This window comes from Acomys russatus, chromosome 5 (genome assembly GCF_903995435.1).
Source record: "Acomys russatus chromosome 5, mAcoRus1.1, whole genome shotgun sequence".
Taxonomy (NCBI): Eukaryota; Metazoa; Chordata; class Mammalia; order Rodentia; family Muridae; genus Acomys; species Acomys russatus.
In genome coordinates this window covers 70,577,100-70,595,185 of record NC_067141.1, presented here as the reverse complement: position 1 = coordinate 70,595,185, position 18,086 = coordinate 70,577,100, and the positions used below count along the sequence as shown (strand labels likewise).

The window sequence follows — 18,086 nt, the reverse complement described above, 5'->3', positions numbered from 1 at the left end:
GACATTCTTACTTTTTGTTATCTACTCTTTGAAAAAACTTATTTTGGTGTCTTTTGAGACAGGGTTTCTCTGTGTAGCCTTGGATGTCCTAGAATCACTTTGTAGACCAGGCTAGCCTCTGCTTTCCTGAGTGCTGAGATTAAAAGAGGAAGCCACCACGACTGGATTACTCTTTGAAAATTTTATTGAGGTAGAAACAATATTAAATTTATTGTCATTTTTATTTTATTTTCAACCTACCTCTCATTTTTTTTCTACCAACCCAATTTTGTGTCTACTCTTTTTGTTGTTGTTCTTTTTCATTTACAACCTGATTGCAGCCCCCTCCCTCCTCTTCTCCAAGTCCCATCCTCATACCCCCTCCCCCACTCCCCATCCCTTTATCCTCAGAGAAGGGGAAACCCATGGGTAGCAACCCACCCTGGTACATCAGCAGTCTCAGCAGTACCAGGCACATCCTCTCCTACTGAGGCCTCACAGGGCAGCCCAGCTATGTGAAAAGGATCGAAAGGTAGGCAATAGAATTAGAGACAATCCCAGTGCTATTTGTTAGGGGACCCACATGAAGAATAAGATGCATATCTGCTACAAATATGTATGGGCCTTCGGTCCAGCCCATGCATGCTCTTTGGTTAGTGGCTCAGTTTCTTTGAGGACCAGATTAGTGTACTCTGTAGATCTTCTTCTAGTGTCCTTGACCTCACTGGCTCCCTTAATTCTTCCCTCCAGTCTTCCACAAGACTCCCTAAGCTCCATCTCTTGTTTGGCTGTGCCTCTCTGCATATGTTTCCATCAGATGACGGGTGAAGTTTCTCAGAAAACAGTTATGCTAGGCTTTCATCTGCAGGTTAGCACAAAAGAGGAGTTTGCTGTCTCCCATGGGATGGGTCTGGAGTTTGCCCAGTCATTATTTGGCCATTCCCTCAATCTCTGCTCCATCTTTATCCCTGCATTACTTGTAGGCAGAACAAATATTGAGTGGAAGGTTTTGTGGGTGCATGTGTCCCCCTCTTTCCAGTGTAACTCCCACATGGCTACAAATGGCAGCCTCTTCAGGCTGTATATCTCCTGCTGGTAGAAATAATAGCTTGGGTCACGCTCATAGACACCCAGAAGCCTCCCTATCCCAAAGACCCATGCAAGTGCTTCCCAGCCTTTCTCCCAGTCTTTCCCCCTCCCCACTCATTCTCCCTACCACTGCTCCCTTCCTTAGTCACATCCCACTCAGTTCCTTCCCTCTATCTACGTCAAATATCTATTTTATGTCCTCTTCTGAGTCAGTTTCAAGCAGACTCCCATAGGTATTAATGGGTCTGTGGATTGTAGTCTGGTTATCCTCTACCTTATGGCTAATAGCCATTTAAAAATAAGTACATAACATATGTGTCTTTGAGGATCTGGGTTACCTCACTTGGGATAGTTTCTAGTTCCACCAATTTGCCTACAGATTTCATGGTGTCCTTGTTCTTATAGATGAGTAGCGTTCCATTGTGTAAATGTAGCACAGTTTCTTGATCCACTCTTTTGTTGAGGAACATCTAGATTATCTCCATTTCCTGGATAGTATAAACAAAGCTGCTATGAACATAGTTGGGCAAGTATTATTGTAGTATTGTAAAGTATGTCTGGTTCTGTTTAAAACATCCTTTAAGACTAATTTGTTTGCCCTAATATTCTTGTATGTGTAGGCTTTCCCTGGGAGCAGGCACTTGTGAGGACAGACACCATCTCTCCTTTTCCCAGTACCTAACAGTGGCTGCAAGCTCCATGATTTGGGGTGGGTTTGGGTATCAAACTCCTCTTTTTATGCTGAGATTTGGTCTGGTTTGGGATTGTACAGGTTTTGTGTGTGTTGTCACTATCCTGCCATGTCCAGAAGACAATATTTCTTTGACTGTCTTTCTTAAACTCTGATTAACTGTCAGTACTTATAAGATGTTTGACCTGACTATGTATACTTTCTTTTGTTCTCTCTCTCTCTCTCTCTCTCTCTCTCTCTCTCTCTCTCTCTCTCTCTCCCTCCGTCCCTTCCTCCCTCCCTCCCTTGTTCCCTCTCTATATCTCAAAGTATCAAAGTACATTATATTTTTCTGTAAAGTACAGGCTCATTGTTTTTCCCTACAGTAAGTTTTTTTTCTGCCTAGAATATCATTAACTTAGTAATCCTGTATCATAAAAATTATTTCATTATGCATGTTATTGTTATTATTATGGAACCATGAAATTATAGTGAATATTAATTTTATGACAAATCCTAAATCAACATTTGTTAATGTGTGTTTACTTCATTCTCCACTTTCAGTCTACATAAGTGAGGAGGGTGTAATACATGTTTTTGAAGGTGATTTTTGTGAGCACATCAGTTAGAGCAGGAATGCCAAACTCTGCAAGCAAAGCCAGCAGTACTCAAACACTTATTACAGGTAGTGATTTAAGAGAATGCAAAAGTAAGAAGACTTAGTAACGAGGTAGTCTTCAGACATCAAGGTATCAAGAGTGGTTGTAACTTTCTTCAGTTCAGACACTCTGAGAAAGCTGTTGGTGAAGAGCGGCAAAGACAGGTAAGGCATCTCTAGCTTTTACGAGGTCAATGTTTCCACATAAAGAGAGTTCAGAGAGTTTCATGGTACATGATTGGTCTTTTGAGTTATAAATTATCTCAGTTGTATGTGCAAAGAGATTGTTGCTGATTTGTTTTTCACACAAAGTAGTGGGTATTAAATATTGTATTACCCAGTAATATTGTAGCAAAGTTTAGAGAATAACAACCATATTTGGAAGTTATATATTGCATGGTATATATGAGATATGTGACTGCACAACTATTCAAAGTGAAAGTTTTGAAGTTAGCTTTGAATAAAATCTTACTTTTTGAAATTAAAATATAATTCCCTCATTTTATTCCATCCTCCTGCCTTTTGTTCTCTCTCTCTCTCAAATTAATGTGATATTTCTCTATCTCTATCTATCTATATCAATAAGAGCAATAAAAATAACCATGCTAACATGGAAAGGGAGAATTTCATATGGCCCTAAGCCTAGACAGAAATTATAGGTAAATAAATAAAACTCAAAGTGGAAGAAATAATCTTCCCCAAAGAAGAAGTTCTTACTTGCTTATTCAATACCAAGTTGTCAGGCCTGAAATCATATATATTCAAATAACATTATGCTTACAGAAATTAATATAATACTAAAAATGTGCAGGTAAAATAAGTAAAGAAAAGAAATATATATATATATACATCATATTAATTTTCGTGCCTCATCTAATAGTTGTAGAATATCTACATTAGCGTAATGCAGTGGAAATGTGAGAGCTACAAACACATTGTATGTACAGAATTAAAATTTTCTGCTACCTACATTGAGACAGACGGCTTCTTAAAGCAAATCAAATAAAAAGAAACAAGTAAATTTAATTTGAGTAATGAATTTTTTTTGTGTGTGTGTTTGTTTGTTTTTTGTTTGTTTTCGAGACAGGGTTTCTCTGTGTAGTCTTGGCTGTCCTAGACTCATTTATAGACCAAGCTAGCCTTGAACTCACAAAGATCCACCTGCCTCTGCCTCCCAAGTGCTGGGACTAAATGCAGGCACCACCATGCCTGGCTAGAGTAATGAATTTTTAGTCATTGTAAAAATTATAAGGGCCAACACCTCAACTAAATACTTCAGATACTTATGTTTTATGATCATTGATTTGAGATTGCACTTTCTTGGAAAACTCTTCTCCATGTGAAACAGCCATGCCTCAGGTATGTAGAAGATAGCTATAGCTAGTGCTGGTATATACAACTGTACACTTTTATATCCTCTCTTTCCTCAGGTTTGCTTTCTAAATTCTCGAGACTTTTGGGCGGTAACTTTAGATTAAAGGCTAATCAGCACTCAATCCAATGATGAACTCTCAGAAAATTGAGTCCCTTAACAAATAATTCAACTATGGGTCCTCTGGTAATTAAGTAATTGGCAAGGTATAATGTATTTGGCAAGGGGGCACTTTTATGTTTATTTAATTAAATAAAAATGGAGGTTGTAATTACTGATCTCCTTGAGTCAATCCAAACTATAACTGTGAATATCTTCTCTTCTGTGAAACATGGAAATCACCAGAACTAGGCATTTATCAAGAAACCAGTAAGCACCTGAGCCATGGCAAGGAGCCAGAATAGTGAAAGTATTTCTCCATTACATCTGCAAATTATTTAGCCATTTGTTCACCCAGAACTGCAAAATGATGGGGTGGCCTAAATTCTGCTTATCAGAGAGAGCTTAGGCTACATAGTTTCTTTTCTTCTTCTCTTTTCCTGAATTTGTGTATGTAAGATGCCAGTTTCATAACAACCATATAAGCCTTGCCCACTACTTGTACTAATAAGTATAGAAGGCAGTTGAAAATGGGAAAAGATGTCTTAGTTAACCATTGAAGAACTGTCTTTTAGGTTAGTGATGCTTGCACAGAAATTTACTGGCAAAGTATACTTTCTTACATAATTTAGTTTTTCTTCTTTCATGCTCAATGTTTAAAATTGAGTTAGGCTGCTTATCCCATTTTATTAATAAGCTTTATGAATCTAAGGTCTTTAATAATTTTTGTTGATATTGGCTGGAACTTTGGCAAGCTCTCTACATTATCACTGTTAGTTTGGTGATCCATGGTGCAAAAGGCAACCATATCACATCCTGGCTAAATTGCTCCTTGTTGCTATAGACACAGACTCAGCTACTTGATAGGATATACTCATCCTTCTGTGATCCTGCTCCTTGTCTCATTTATGCATACATGGAATGGTACTCATATCAATGTCTATGAAAAATTATATTGGGGTATGCTCTTCTTATGCAGAACACCAAAAAGAGCTCTTGAGATTTTAATATATTTCATTACACTGCTGCCTCAATTTTAAGCTAAAGCTCAGCCTCATGATTGTACATTGACTTCGCAAATACCTCTGCAAACAGATTTTTTTTTCCCACAAAACCTCTTCCGTATTCTGACTCCTAGAACTACCTGATTCTACCCAAGACTCAAATCAAAATTTAACCTTAGTCCAATTAAAGTACTCATCGTCTTGACAAATTTTGGATAAATATATCACCTAGAGAAAGTGCTGTTGTAAGCACTAATAGTTGCCTTGCACTATTGTGGTAATAATTACAACGTCCACAGCCAGCACTGTCCTTAATTTCAGACACGGTTCTAATGCCACATAAGTCTATGGAAAGCATCAGCAATGCTGGTGCTTGGAGTTGATGGGGTTTGCCTTGATCTTTCCATTCTACATATTATTTCAATTCCACAATCAAGCCCATGCACTGGTCTAAAGCTGAGAGTCGGCAAGGGCAGTGTAGAAAATTGGATAAGGTCTTCCCAAATGCGAAGTTTATTACTTGCCTGAAAATGAAAAGGCAAGGACTGGACTTGCAGGTTCAGAGTCTATACCTTCTTGACTTCCATCTTTTATATTATTCTTTCAAGCCCAAGGTAGAATCTTTCTTGCTAGCACAGTTAATATTATGCTCAGCTGAAAATAATAACATATTCCCTTAATTGAAAGTTGTACTGACATTAAGTTAAAATGTTTTCTCAATGTGATCTGAATGCCTTTTTAAAATATTAATTTACTTTAATCTGGTTTGACTATACAATTTGAATTAGTCATTTCTTATGGTTTTTTTGAAAAATTATGATATATTAATTGTGTTTGCTAATGATCCAGGACTCAAGTTAAATAACCCTTTTGCTACTGATTTAAATATTTGGTCATTTTTATCTCTACAACTAATTGCACAACAGTTTTACATTTCATAGGAAAGTATAACACTTTAAAATAACTTCTTGCTTTGGCAATTTGATTATATTCTAATGTTGGTATTACTTATAAAATAAAATTTTGTCTTTCTAACAAGAAAGTTTTAAAAAGACTGCATAGCAGAATATATTAATTTTACCTCAAGGAGAATTTGGATGTTACTTTCTTTCTTTTTTTTTTTTTTTTTTTTTATAAAAGACTCTATTTATATGAAAATTATTGAACACCAGCCTTCACTATTGCTAATCAGGCAATAAGCGTCTTTCTTTTCCTTTGCTCATTTATCGAGAACCATCTAATTCTTTCTATTGGAGTTCATGAATATGAATAAAATTTTAAGTGGTTTTAAAAATAGATGATAAGTAAAATTCTGATAATAAACAGGCCATTATCTATATTTGAGAGGAACAGAAAATCTTTGAGGACACAAGTAAATTTAAAATAATGATTTAATGTGCAGCATTTATCCCATTTGTTTTAACTTGATACCAATCAGTTTTGAAAGACTGTGTTTAGCACTGAGCTCTGAAAATGTACAAAGAAAGATTAAAGAGTTAAAATGTTTGATGAATTTAGATGTCAAACAACTAGCATATATCTCATCTGTGTTTATTTTGGTTTGTTTAAACTTTAAACATTCCAATTTGATGAGACCTCTCACAGCTGAGATGAATGAGACTTAGTCACACTTTTTGCATGAGAAGCAGATCTCCATTGACAGAAGATTCCCTGTGTGAAGGCTGAGACTATAAAACATGATAAATCTAGAAAAGCAAAAGAAAATCCGTGTTGAGTTTTGTGATGCAGAGTGGGGTTGGTGGGGTGGGAGGCGATAGGCACCTGCATGGTTTAGGATCGTCTAATATTCTGGTGTCCCACCCATTGTGGCCTTCTTACTGTCATGTAGGAAATAAATTCTTTTTTACATATGGAATACTTCACAAATTTGCACATCATCCTTGTGCAGGGACCATGCCAATCTTCTCTGTATCATTCCAACTTTAGTATATGTGCTGCCAAAGCGAGTACAGAAAATGCATTCTTAAATGGTGTGACACTGCCCATAATGACCACACTCCAGGACACTCCTTGCTTCTAGTAGTTGTCAGCTAACAAAACTTGGTTTGCTGGGAGATAGATAGAGATAGAGATTGATAGATGAGAAAATGTTGGAAGACCCTGCTATTAAGGTTGCAGTCCACCATGTCTGGAGATCTCTCCCAACTCATCGCAAATTGTAGGACTTCCTTTTTCATTGGGGCTTCCTCTTCTCTGCCTGACCTTATCTATAAATCATCTCCACGTACAGATAGCTGTCCTTTCACAGAGCTACATTACTCAACATATTAGTCCTGCTTATTTGCCTACCCATATGATAATTATATTATGACCAATTAGCCCTTCCTTCCTGTAATCTTTATACACCTAAGAACCTTTATATACCTCACCCTTAATGTCAGGTCCCAGCCTGCAGGAAAAATCAAATCAGGGTTCACCTGAAAGAGGGAGTGGGGATTGAAAGTAGGATACAGAGACGCGAGAAATAATGAAACAAGTCAGGACATTTCTGATCAAGATTCACTGTATTGCCTTCCAGCAGGAATATATATAGAGCAAGGTCAATAGGATCTATTCTTATCTCACTCACCCTAGCCCCCAGGCAGGAATACAATAGCCTAAATCACTCCCTATAGAACTTCCTCATTCTCTGAGTAGTTCCTTGTAAGAATGTCTTAGATCCTCTGGGTGGTTTCAAGTTGAGACTTCTCTACTTCTTTCAAAGGTAAATAGTCCAAGGATAGTCTAGAACACAAGACCTCGTGACATTTGGAGAGAGAGAGAATGAGAGAGAGAGAGAGAAGAAGAGAAGATAGATAGATAGATAGATAGATAGATAGATAGATAGATAGATCATAGATGGATCATAGGAATGTGTGTGGTAGGTAAGGAGGTAAAGGAGTATCTGAGAGGAGTTGGGTGAGAGGGATGGAAACAATAAAAATATAGTGCATGAAAGTCTCAAGAAACTAATAGACTGTTAATTTATTTTAATGTAAGAAAAGAAAAATTGCATAAACAGGTATTAGTTGAAATCAGATTGTGAAACATACATATGAATGAGTGAGAACATTGAGAAAGGTTTATCAATGAGGTGATGAAGTTCATTTGTTGGTTGTATAACAGTGATTAAGTCCTAGATAGAAGAGATTGTTGTTGAGTGTAATAGCCAAGTGTTAATGCCTTAAAATGGAGTAAAAGAACATAGGGCCACTCCATCACCTATCCATTAGCACTCTGGAAAACAGGGGACAAATCAAGGGAATTGCCACAAAATAGGCTGATTGATCAGGAGAGATGCTCTAATTTTGACTATTGCTCACAGGTGTTCTGGGAGATTTCCAGGAAACTATAGCTGTCAAGAGGTGAGGAAAGTGATTGCAAAGATGGGGAAAGTAGTGATACAATTTGAAGAGCCGTGAGCCACTACTGAAAGGAATCCAATATGCGAAAGCCTTTCAAGGATATTCCAACTTGAGGCAAAGGAAGCATACTTTATGATCATCAATAGCTTGCTCTGGGGAACACACTCGCCTTACATGACAGGTTGCTTGCACCAAGATAAAGTCTTGGCAGGATGTTCACTGATGATCTCCCATCAGCCGCATTCTGAGCAGTTACAGAGAGAAGGAATATCACACAGGATACCCACTGCACTCTATGCCTTGTAGCTCTCTCATCCCTCAGATAAGGGCACCTATTGGGTGCTCATAGGATGTGCGCGTAGAGAAATTTGCAAGAGAAATGCTACTGTGACAAAACGGTGTCCCCGTGGGCTTCATGCTGCAGCTATAAAATGGAGTCCTTGTGGGTAGCACGTACTTCATGCTTCAGCTGATACTCTGAATCTCTCTCTGATGCTACACTGAGATTTCTTTTACTCTTGTCAGTACCTCTGATGGTGTAAGGGGCCAGCTGGAAGGACCTACTCAGTGAGGATTTAGAGCCCTGAGCACTGTGGCCTTCTCAGGGCTTGGCATTGCATTTGTCAGGGTATCTCCTGAATAGGAAAGCACAAAGAACTGATACCTGAGTACCCAGAGAACACTTTTTCTCCCCTAATATCCTGGGACTCTGTTTTTCCATATCCCTATTAAAACAACTTTGCATCCTCCTGATTTGGAGTCATTTGTCTTGACAAGATTGGTGACTTTTTCTATATCAACTATTTTCAAAACATAAGTAGATTTCAGTGACTATGGGTTATCCAAATTTTAAAGTCTACTCCGTCCTCTAATGTAAGTTTTCATCTCTTTAAACAAGAACATGACTTTCAACTTTTCAACTGCAGTTGATGAGAGTAATCTGGGTCTCTCACAAAGAAGTTGAGTTTCAAATTTCAAATTAGGTTTACCTTTGATAGCTTTATTCTATAAAACATAGCAACGTTAACTTCTAAAATTTTATTTAAGTTTATTTAAAAGTGTCAGATTGAGGCACTTTAAACAAGACTACCTTTGAATTATATTTTGACCAAAATTAAATACAGGCTAAAGTTGAAATTGATGAATTTTTTTCTGCTGATCATAGCTTAAAACCTAGTTTATACCTTCCAATTTTATGTCTTATACATAGTTCTTTCATTGACCCATTTCAAGATGACCCCATTGGGTAACATTGCAAATTGGTATCTAGAAGCTTGAAAAGTATGTTCTGGAGACTAACCAAAACTTAAAATTAGAATTACATAGAGTTTACTCATATGACCTGAGAAACTCATAATGTATGTGTCTCCTGTCCAGAGAGGGTTAGAGACAAAAAGAGATTTGATTACTGAGGAAGTATGTCTGATGTATTAATATATTCTACATTACACTATTCTTTGCTTGGGTGTATGATAAACACCCTTCTTATAATCCCTGCACACACATATTTTGGGGATAGACATAACATATTAGTAAACACCATGTGACATCTTCAAATATTATATTCATGATCTACATTTTAATGTTTGTATCAATCAATTATATACTCCAAAATATAGAGGGCTTTCTGACAATTTTGTAAATTTTAACTCTCTGTTCATTTAATCTTCAAAAACACTGTTATGGAACACAGTGAATTTTATGATAGGCATTTGATTTGGGTGACCAATGTTCCTTTTTTTATTAAACACTGACACATGAATAGAAAAAGTAACCCCTGTCTTGCTCACCCTTGTCCTGGCCCTTTGTCTACAGTTTCTCTGTTGGCCTTTCATAGTTTATTCTGAACTACAAGGTCTAGAATTTTGAACTTTGCACACCATTGTCCTCAGATATGAAGACACTTTTTACTTGAACTAGGTTTTGATGAGCCAATACATCCCTCTTTTCTATAACTGTCCTTATTTCTTGTGTCGTGTGTGTGCGTGTTGTTGTTGTTGTTGCTGCTGCTGCTGTTGCTTTGAGAATAACAGTAAGGCCATCTATATACTAGGAAGGTCCCATTTTCATCTAAAGCTCATATTAGTGAGAGGGAGTGAGTTGATATTAAGTGAAAAAACAGCTGGAACTGACCAAAAAGAAGCTCTGAGATTTAAAATGTACTTGATAACACACACTAATGACTCATCTAACTTTAGCCCAAGCCACAAGAGGAAGCCCATGCTCTACACTGCCCAGGTGGCCAGGACCTGGTAGCTGGTTGGCTCAGAGACATATCATGGAACCAAACATGACTGACAAAAACAAAACAGAACAAAACAACAACAACAACAACAACAAAAAAGCAAGACAGTGAAGTTATTCCTAATGATAATGTGGTATAGTCACAGAACGGTGTCTAACACAATTGTCTTCAGAGAGGCTCCCTCCAGCAGCTGACTTTTTACCTATCTTAATTCACAACTGTACTATGAGATCTGTTAAGTTATTAGCTAAATATTGGCAGATACTCCCTGTGCCATGTAACCTTCAAAGGTAAGCCCAAACATTCCTATAGATAAAATAAACAATAAGGATAAACACTTTTTATGAATAAAATTGGCCCATTATTGGGTTGTCTATATCTTGTACAAAAGCATACACCTGCCTGCACTGGCTTCTGGGAGGAATTTATTAAATTAAGTTTTGTGATTTAAGTCCATGTACAGTCTGAAATTATTCAGATATTCAACTGAACTCTAGACAATTTATGAAGTGTACCTTCTATGAGCTTGTTTTGTAATAATAGTTTGGCAGAGAAATATCATTCCAGCCAGAGGGATTAAAGGTTTGTCATTCTAGCTGTATCACACAGACCAGGACTTTGGATGTGGTCTCTTGCCACCATAGCAGCCATGTTATTGGATTACAATTCCTCTACACACACTTGTGTACTAAGCTTTTCAAAAGCAGATACAAATACTTTTCAAAGGTACTAATTTCTCAACAACATAGTCTTGGACTGTACAGGCAGGGCTCTGGAAGATTGCTTATCTACATCTATGCTGTCGGTACACCCAGAGATAATATTTCGAATGCAGGTGCATATGCACACGTGAACTCATACACTGTGACCTATATAAATGCTAACATATCACTACTGAGCAAACCTCCCCATTTTGTGGTAAAATTTAAATGATTTACCTTTCATATCAGCTTACTTTTTAAATATTTACTGGAACATTAACCACATATAACTACTTTTTCCACTTTCACTTTTGCTTTTTCTTATGTGTTTGCATTGTCACAATTTTACATTTATTCCAGCTCTTATCTTTTGACCTCACAGCCTATTTTGTAAGGGATGTACCCTGTTTCCGTTCTATATACATTTAGACACAGGCTGGAAGATTAACAACTTCTTGCCATATTCAAATCCTTAATTTTTCCTCTAATGGAATGCTATGCGGTTGATATATGAAAGCTTTCTTTTTTAAACCTAATTCATGTTCATTTTAGACCTATCCTAGTTTTTGGAAACATTTAAAATCACTTAATACTTAGGTCAGAAACATGGATGTGTACATGTGTATGTGTATGCATGTTGAAAATAAAATGGAATTATTTAGGAGTGTAAAAAAAAAAGCGTACGAATGCAGTGTCCGACATTATGAGGACATAGCTCCACAGTAAGCTCCTTATACTCTGTATCTTACAATATTCCTAAAGATCAGGGTTTGGAGTCATTTTATATATGACGATATTAGATGTAGATGCATAAATCTACATTCTGATTGTTTGTAGTGTTCAGTGATATCTTCCCGAGGGAAGAACACAATTGGTTAGCTAATACTAAATGGTCAGCCATGAAATCATACACATAATTAACATTAAACAGAGTGAGCAGGGTATATTTAGGAATGTATATGTAGGTACAGGCACATATATAAATGTAACAATAATTAAGAAAAAGAGGCCAAAAAGTGAAAATAAATCAAGGGAGTATTTAGTGCAGGGTTTACAGGAAAGAAAGAGATAAATTATATAATTTTATCATATATTCAAAAATGAAAGGAAACAGCAAAGAGGGGTCTTGCAATACTCTATCTGCACCACTTGTCAGTATTACCTAGAGGAATCATCGTCAGTTCATCTTTGAGCTAAGAACACATCTATATTTGTGTCAGTACTATTCACAACAACCATGCTAGAGAGTCCACTTAGGTGTCAAGCAAAAGATGAATGAATAAAGAATAACACCTCACACACACACACACACACACACACACACACACACACACACACACACGCATCACAGGAAGACACATGAATATGATGTAATGTTATTTATTCTAAACAAATTACAAAATCATACTACCATATTCTTTTTTTAAAATGGAGATCACAGTGTCAAGCAAAAGAAGTAAAATGGAGAAAGACCTTTTCTCTCAGTGTAAAATATATACATTTATTATTATTTATTAATTATTCACTTTACAACCTGGTCATAGTCTCCTCTCTCCTCTCCCCCTGTCCAACCTTCCCATGCTTACCCCATTCCCCCACCCCGTACTCCCCAGAGAAGGGGACCCCACACCCCAGCATATTAAGTCCTATCAGGGCTTAAGGCATCCTCTTCCCCTGTGGCCCAGCGAGGCAGTCCTACCATGAGAAAGTGACAAAAAAGCAGACAGAAGACTCCATGTCAGAGGCAACCCCCACTTCCCTCACTAGGGTCATGATGACCTAGCTGTCCATCAGCTACATCTATGCAGGGTGCCCAGATCCAGTCCATGCATAGTCCCTGGTTGGAGCCCAGTCTCCACAGGTCCCTCTGAGCCCTGGTTAATTGGCTCTGTTGGTCCTCCCATAGAGCTCCTGGACCCACTGAGTTCTCCATCCTTCCCTCCACTCTTCCCCAAGACTCCTGTGCTCATTCTCCACACACTGTTGTGCTGTGGGTCTCTGGATTTGCTTCCATCAGCAGTTGGATGGAGGCATCCAAGGCCAGACATGCTAGGCTCCCATCTCCAAACAGCAGAGGATCATCAATAGTGCCAGGAGTTGGCTGTCTCCCATGGATAGGTCTCAGGCTAGGCCAGGCACAGGCTGGACATATCCTCAATCTCTGCTGAATCCCCATCCCTGTCCCCTGCACACTTTGTAAGCAAGGCAAGTTCTTGGTCAGAGTTTCTCGGAGGTGGGTTGGTGTTTCATTTAATTTTCAACTTGTTGCCTTACCCTCTAGTTGATCATTTCAGAATGTAGTGCTTTCAGGGTAACTCAAAAGTTTTATATATTCCTATCTATACCTTATTATTTATATATTCATGAGCTATCTTCATTTTCTTAAATTTTATTAGTTTTTTTTTTTTTTTCTATTTTAACATTGACCCCAAGGACAGAATCTTAATGAGATGAAATAGGAAGCTTTGTGCCTACACTCCAATGCCCTTGTCGCCTCTGGGTTAATTTCTCTGCAAAATAACCTTATTCTAAACCACAGATAAAGAAGCAGACAGAAGCCACCAGAAACACAGAGCCAATGTGTCAGTCTTTCAGTCCTTCCATTGCAAGGTAAATCACAGAGTGTCATCCCAGGTGCTTTGGACAAAGACAGAGCTTGGGCAAAATTAAATGGGGTCTGGGATGCTATGACATGACCTGTTCTCCTTCCCTACCCTCTGCCTTCATCTTAACATCTGCATCCTGTATAATCAAACCTGGAATGCTACAACTGTCAAAAGAAATGAGATACAGCATGAATTCCATTCTTTTATCCCACAGCAGAGGGGCAGATTTTCTGAACCAATTATTCAAAAATGCAGCATTATTACCTTGTCTCCCTAGGGCAATGGTTGAAGGCTTACTATAAATCAATGCCCAAATTTCATCTAGAACCAGCCTGTGGCTGATTGGAGGTATTTGGAGGACAGAGATATTTATTATGGGGAATGGTTATGTATCTATTTAGTTGCAAAAGAAATGTAAAGGCAGAAGACAACAAAAGAATACACATTAATGAATAACAGGAAGCAAGCTGACAGAACACATGCATCAACAGAAATGATCTTATTAGAAGGGAAATACTTGGTTTCCCCCGAGGGGAAATACTTTTAACTTGACTTATAAATAAAACTTTTCATCAAATATCAAATTTTATCAATACGGCTTCAACATAGAGGGCATAGTAACCAATATAACGTCATTGGAGTTTAACAAGAAACATACAGAGAAGTGCAGAGGAAAGAAGGGAGAAATTTGACACCGTGAGAACATAGGAACTACTGGTAAGTTAGCAGCTGGCTTCTAAAAGTGGTACCTTAATAACATGATTGTTCTTTTCATTTTTGCATGTGTAAATGTGTACATATGTATGTGTAGGTTTGTGCTGCATGAGTATATTTGTGCAATTGTGGCCATCTATATTTATATGAAGTCCTGCAAAGGATGTTGGGTATCTCCCTTATTCACACTCCACCTTGTTAATTTTAAAGTAGGGTACCAGCTGAACCTAGAAATTATGTTTTTAGTTAGGCTGCAGGTAAACAAGCCCCAGTGATGCTTCTTCCTCCACCTCTCTCATTGCTGGGGTTGAACTTGTGTGGGGAACCATACCTGGTTTTAACTTAGATGCTGGAATCTGAAATCTGGTATTCCGGTTACCACAGCATGTGCTCATGATCTCTGAGCCATGTCTCAAGGCCCTCATTATCATTCTTTTCTTCATATATTTTTGGAAGTCATCAAAAGACCACAGATATATTCTTTATAAATAGCAAGGACTTAGCCGAAACTATAATGTGTTTGGAGTTTTAGCTTTTCTAAACCACTCCATTGTTCTACCTTGGTTTAGATGTGGTTCAGTAAATAGCAACATTAGGTTGTCTTCTAAGATCCATGACCCCACTAATCCCAAGGAGTTGGTTATGTTTCCAGTGACAAGCATGATTTCTCCTCTCTTGAGTGAGCTTTAATTCCAATTAGACAGGCATTAGTCACCACCAAGATATGAGTGCCCCTATTGAATCATTAGAGATGCCATGCCACAGTGGTCAATACTGCAATTAGTAAGCATCACATAGAGAGGCTTAATGGCTGGCTACTTTCCTTGGCAGCTTGAGCAGCACGATCTTGGAATATAAAAGCTAGTCCTCACGGGAAGAGGCATTCAGGTTAGACTTAGTGACAATCCCGGGACCGGAGTGCATGGTCTCATCTGAAACAAAGACTTACCTTCAGCTTCTGTGAGGGGAGCGAGGGAAAAAGCAATAGCCTATAGCCTGTATTGTTTTAAGAATCTCATGGACGCCCCTGACCAACTGTTTGACATGGTGCTTCACATACCTAATTCCTGGGTTTAGTAAGATAATCTGTGGCTCTAGAGAGAGAAGCGTTGTCACCCTAAGTTGTACAACATGAAAAATATATGTGTGGATATCTGTAAATTAAGTATACACATATTTATCTAAAATCACATAGTATATGATTCCCTTTGACTTTTATTCTAAATTTTAATTTTCTCTCCTAGATTTCCCTCCTATCCTGTGATCCCTGCTCCCTCCAGGTCTTTCTCAATTTTTCAATTTCTCCATTTATACAAGTTGAAATACTTTTCTATAAGCCTGTTATTTCATTTGATATCCAAATGTAAAAAAAAAAAAAAAAAAAAACAAAGTTGCTTGCCTGTAAATGTATGAATGATATTGTAATAGCACCATTTAGTGCCGTTTTCAATTATTTTGTGCTTAGACAATTCTGAACTTTTCTTCAGCTATATGTACATTCTTTTCTCACAATATAAAATAAGATTAAATGCATTGAAAACACATGCACAAAAATACACAAACATGCACATACATACTCACATGTATACCTATACTTGCACATACATACATACATGCACATATGTACACATACACATATACTCACAAGCATACAAACTCCATGATAAACTTTTCAGTATAGTTTTTGTTAAGAATTAGAAAATGTAGTTCAGATTTTTTGATTGATCATATCTAGATTATGTCACTTAAAATGTCTGACTAATATTTTAACATCTTTAAGCATAGTTTTCACATAATATTATCAACAAATCCATAATATAACATAATAAGTATTTACCATCACTTTTAATTATTGTTTCAGAAAATAAAAATATAGGCAATAATAAAAAATTACTATCAGAAGAATTGGCTAAATAGAAAACTTCTCCCAAGTTAGTGATTGGGTGATAAAGAAATGAATTCCAAACCCACACCTCTCAAAAGGTTATCTAATTGATGTTTTTCATTGTACAAATGGCAGTCCACTACATCATGCAGAGAAAAAAAGAATAAATGATTGAACTAATCATTACCTGGATGTAAAAGCAAATGTTTAAGTATTGTATATTAGATGCTACCCTCTTGTTACTATAATTTTATATTACTTGTTTAATATATCCCCACTTTCCTTTTTTATGTTAAACTACATTGACCTAGAGTTTTCTCATCAGAGCTAGGACAGTCTTAGCCTTTATAGTACTTTGTAGGTTGCAGGATTCCAATGGACATTTAATGGACATGTAAAGGCTTAGAACATAACATAGCCCTACACACAGTGGCCAGACACTGTCCTCATGAAGACGTCAATGAGGACTGTTTCTTTTTGCCTCTTGCAGTGATTTGCAGTCAAATACCATGTAAAATGTAAGTGTTCTCTGGCCTCTGGAAGACATGGGGTTAAGAGTTGGGACTGCACGTGAGAGAGTGAGAGAGCTTCGGAGGACCAAGCTGGATAACCAGTTTCTGTTGTCAGATCTAACCGCTCTCTACTTCCTACCACTCTCATTTTCATTCCTTCTTATCATTGTTAACTCAGATTGAAACTGCAGCTCAGGCTCAGCCTTGAAAAAACAGTTCCATCATTGCTCCATGTCTTTCTATTTGGAGAAACAAATGCATTTCTTATCTCCGGGACATGGTGACTGTGTGGAGGTGATTAGAACTGCCTGTCACACATGTGAATGTAAGGGCTGAATGCTACTGCTCAACTCATGAGTTCTAACTACTTTGAGAAAAAGGCCTCTGAAGGTAGTGAAGAAAGGAGGATAGTATGGAGAAACTAATTAAAATGCAGGGGTGAAATATACTTTCATGCTCTTTATATGACACACAGATTGTGGCAACTGTTAGAAGAGTCAGAAATATTTTCAGAAGTATAGGTTAATTGTTCAAGCTTCCTGCTCACAGTTATTCATCAGCTTCATGATTTCCTTCTGTGTCCATATTACCTACAATGATATGATTGACTTCTGAATCTTCATTTGAATTGACAAGTATAGTTAGACTGCATTCCAAGGGAATTATCACACTAATATTTAGGAAGGGATTTTACGCAAAGCAGAGACCTTATTGAAATTGAAAAGAAAAATAACAAGATCATATATAATATTGAAATGAGAGTTGGGAGATAAGATTCATTTTATAAATTACCATATGCATTAAATGACATCTCCTAGTATAAATCTCAAGCTTCAATATTAGAATTCTTTGTTAATACAGTAATATCCATATGGTCATAGTATCACATCTTTAAAATTTTTTAATTTATTATAATTTATTCAGATTACATCCCTGTTGTTATCACCTCCCTTGTGTCTTCCCATTCTGACTCTCCATCCCTCCCTCTTCTGCTTTATTCCCCTCCCCTAGACCTCTGACAGAAGGGCACCTCCTCCCCTACCATATGACCACAGCCTATCAGTCTCATCTGGATAGCCTGCTTCCCCTTCCTCTATGTGCTGCCCCGCTCTCCACCAAAGGTAACCGATCAAATCAGAGGCACAAGAGTTCATGTCAGAGGCAGTCCCTGTTACCCTAACAACTGT

At 37.4% G+C, this 18,086-nt stretch overlaps 1 non-coding gene across 1 annotated transcript; it reads right to left on the bottom strand.

The window, feature by feature from the left end:
• Nucleotides 1–6,735: 6,735 nt before the first annotated feature.
• LOC127190259 (U6 spliceosomal RNA) lies at nucleotides 6,736–6,842 on the bottom strand. The gene has a single exon (XR_007830755.1). It is a non-coding gene; the product is annotated as a U6 spliceosomal RNA (small nuclear RNA).
• Nucleotides 6,843–18,086: the final 11,244 nt, after the last annotated feature.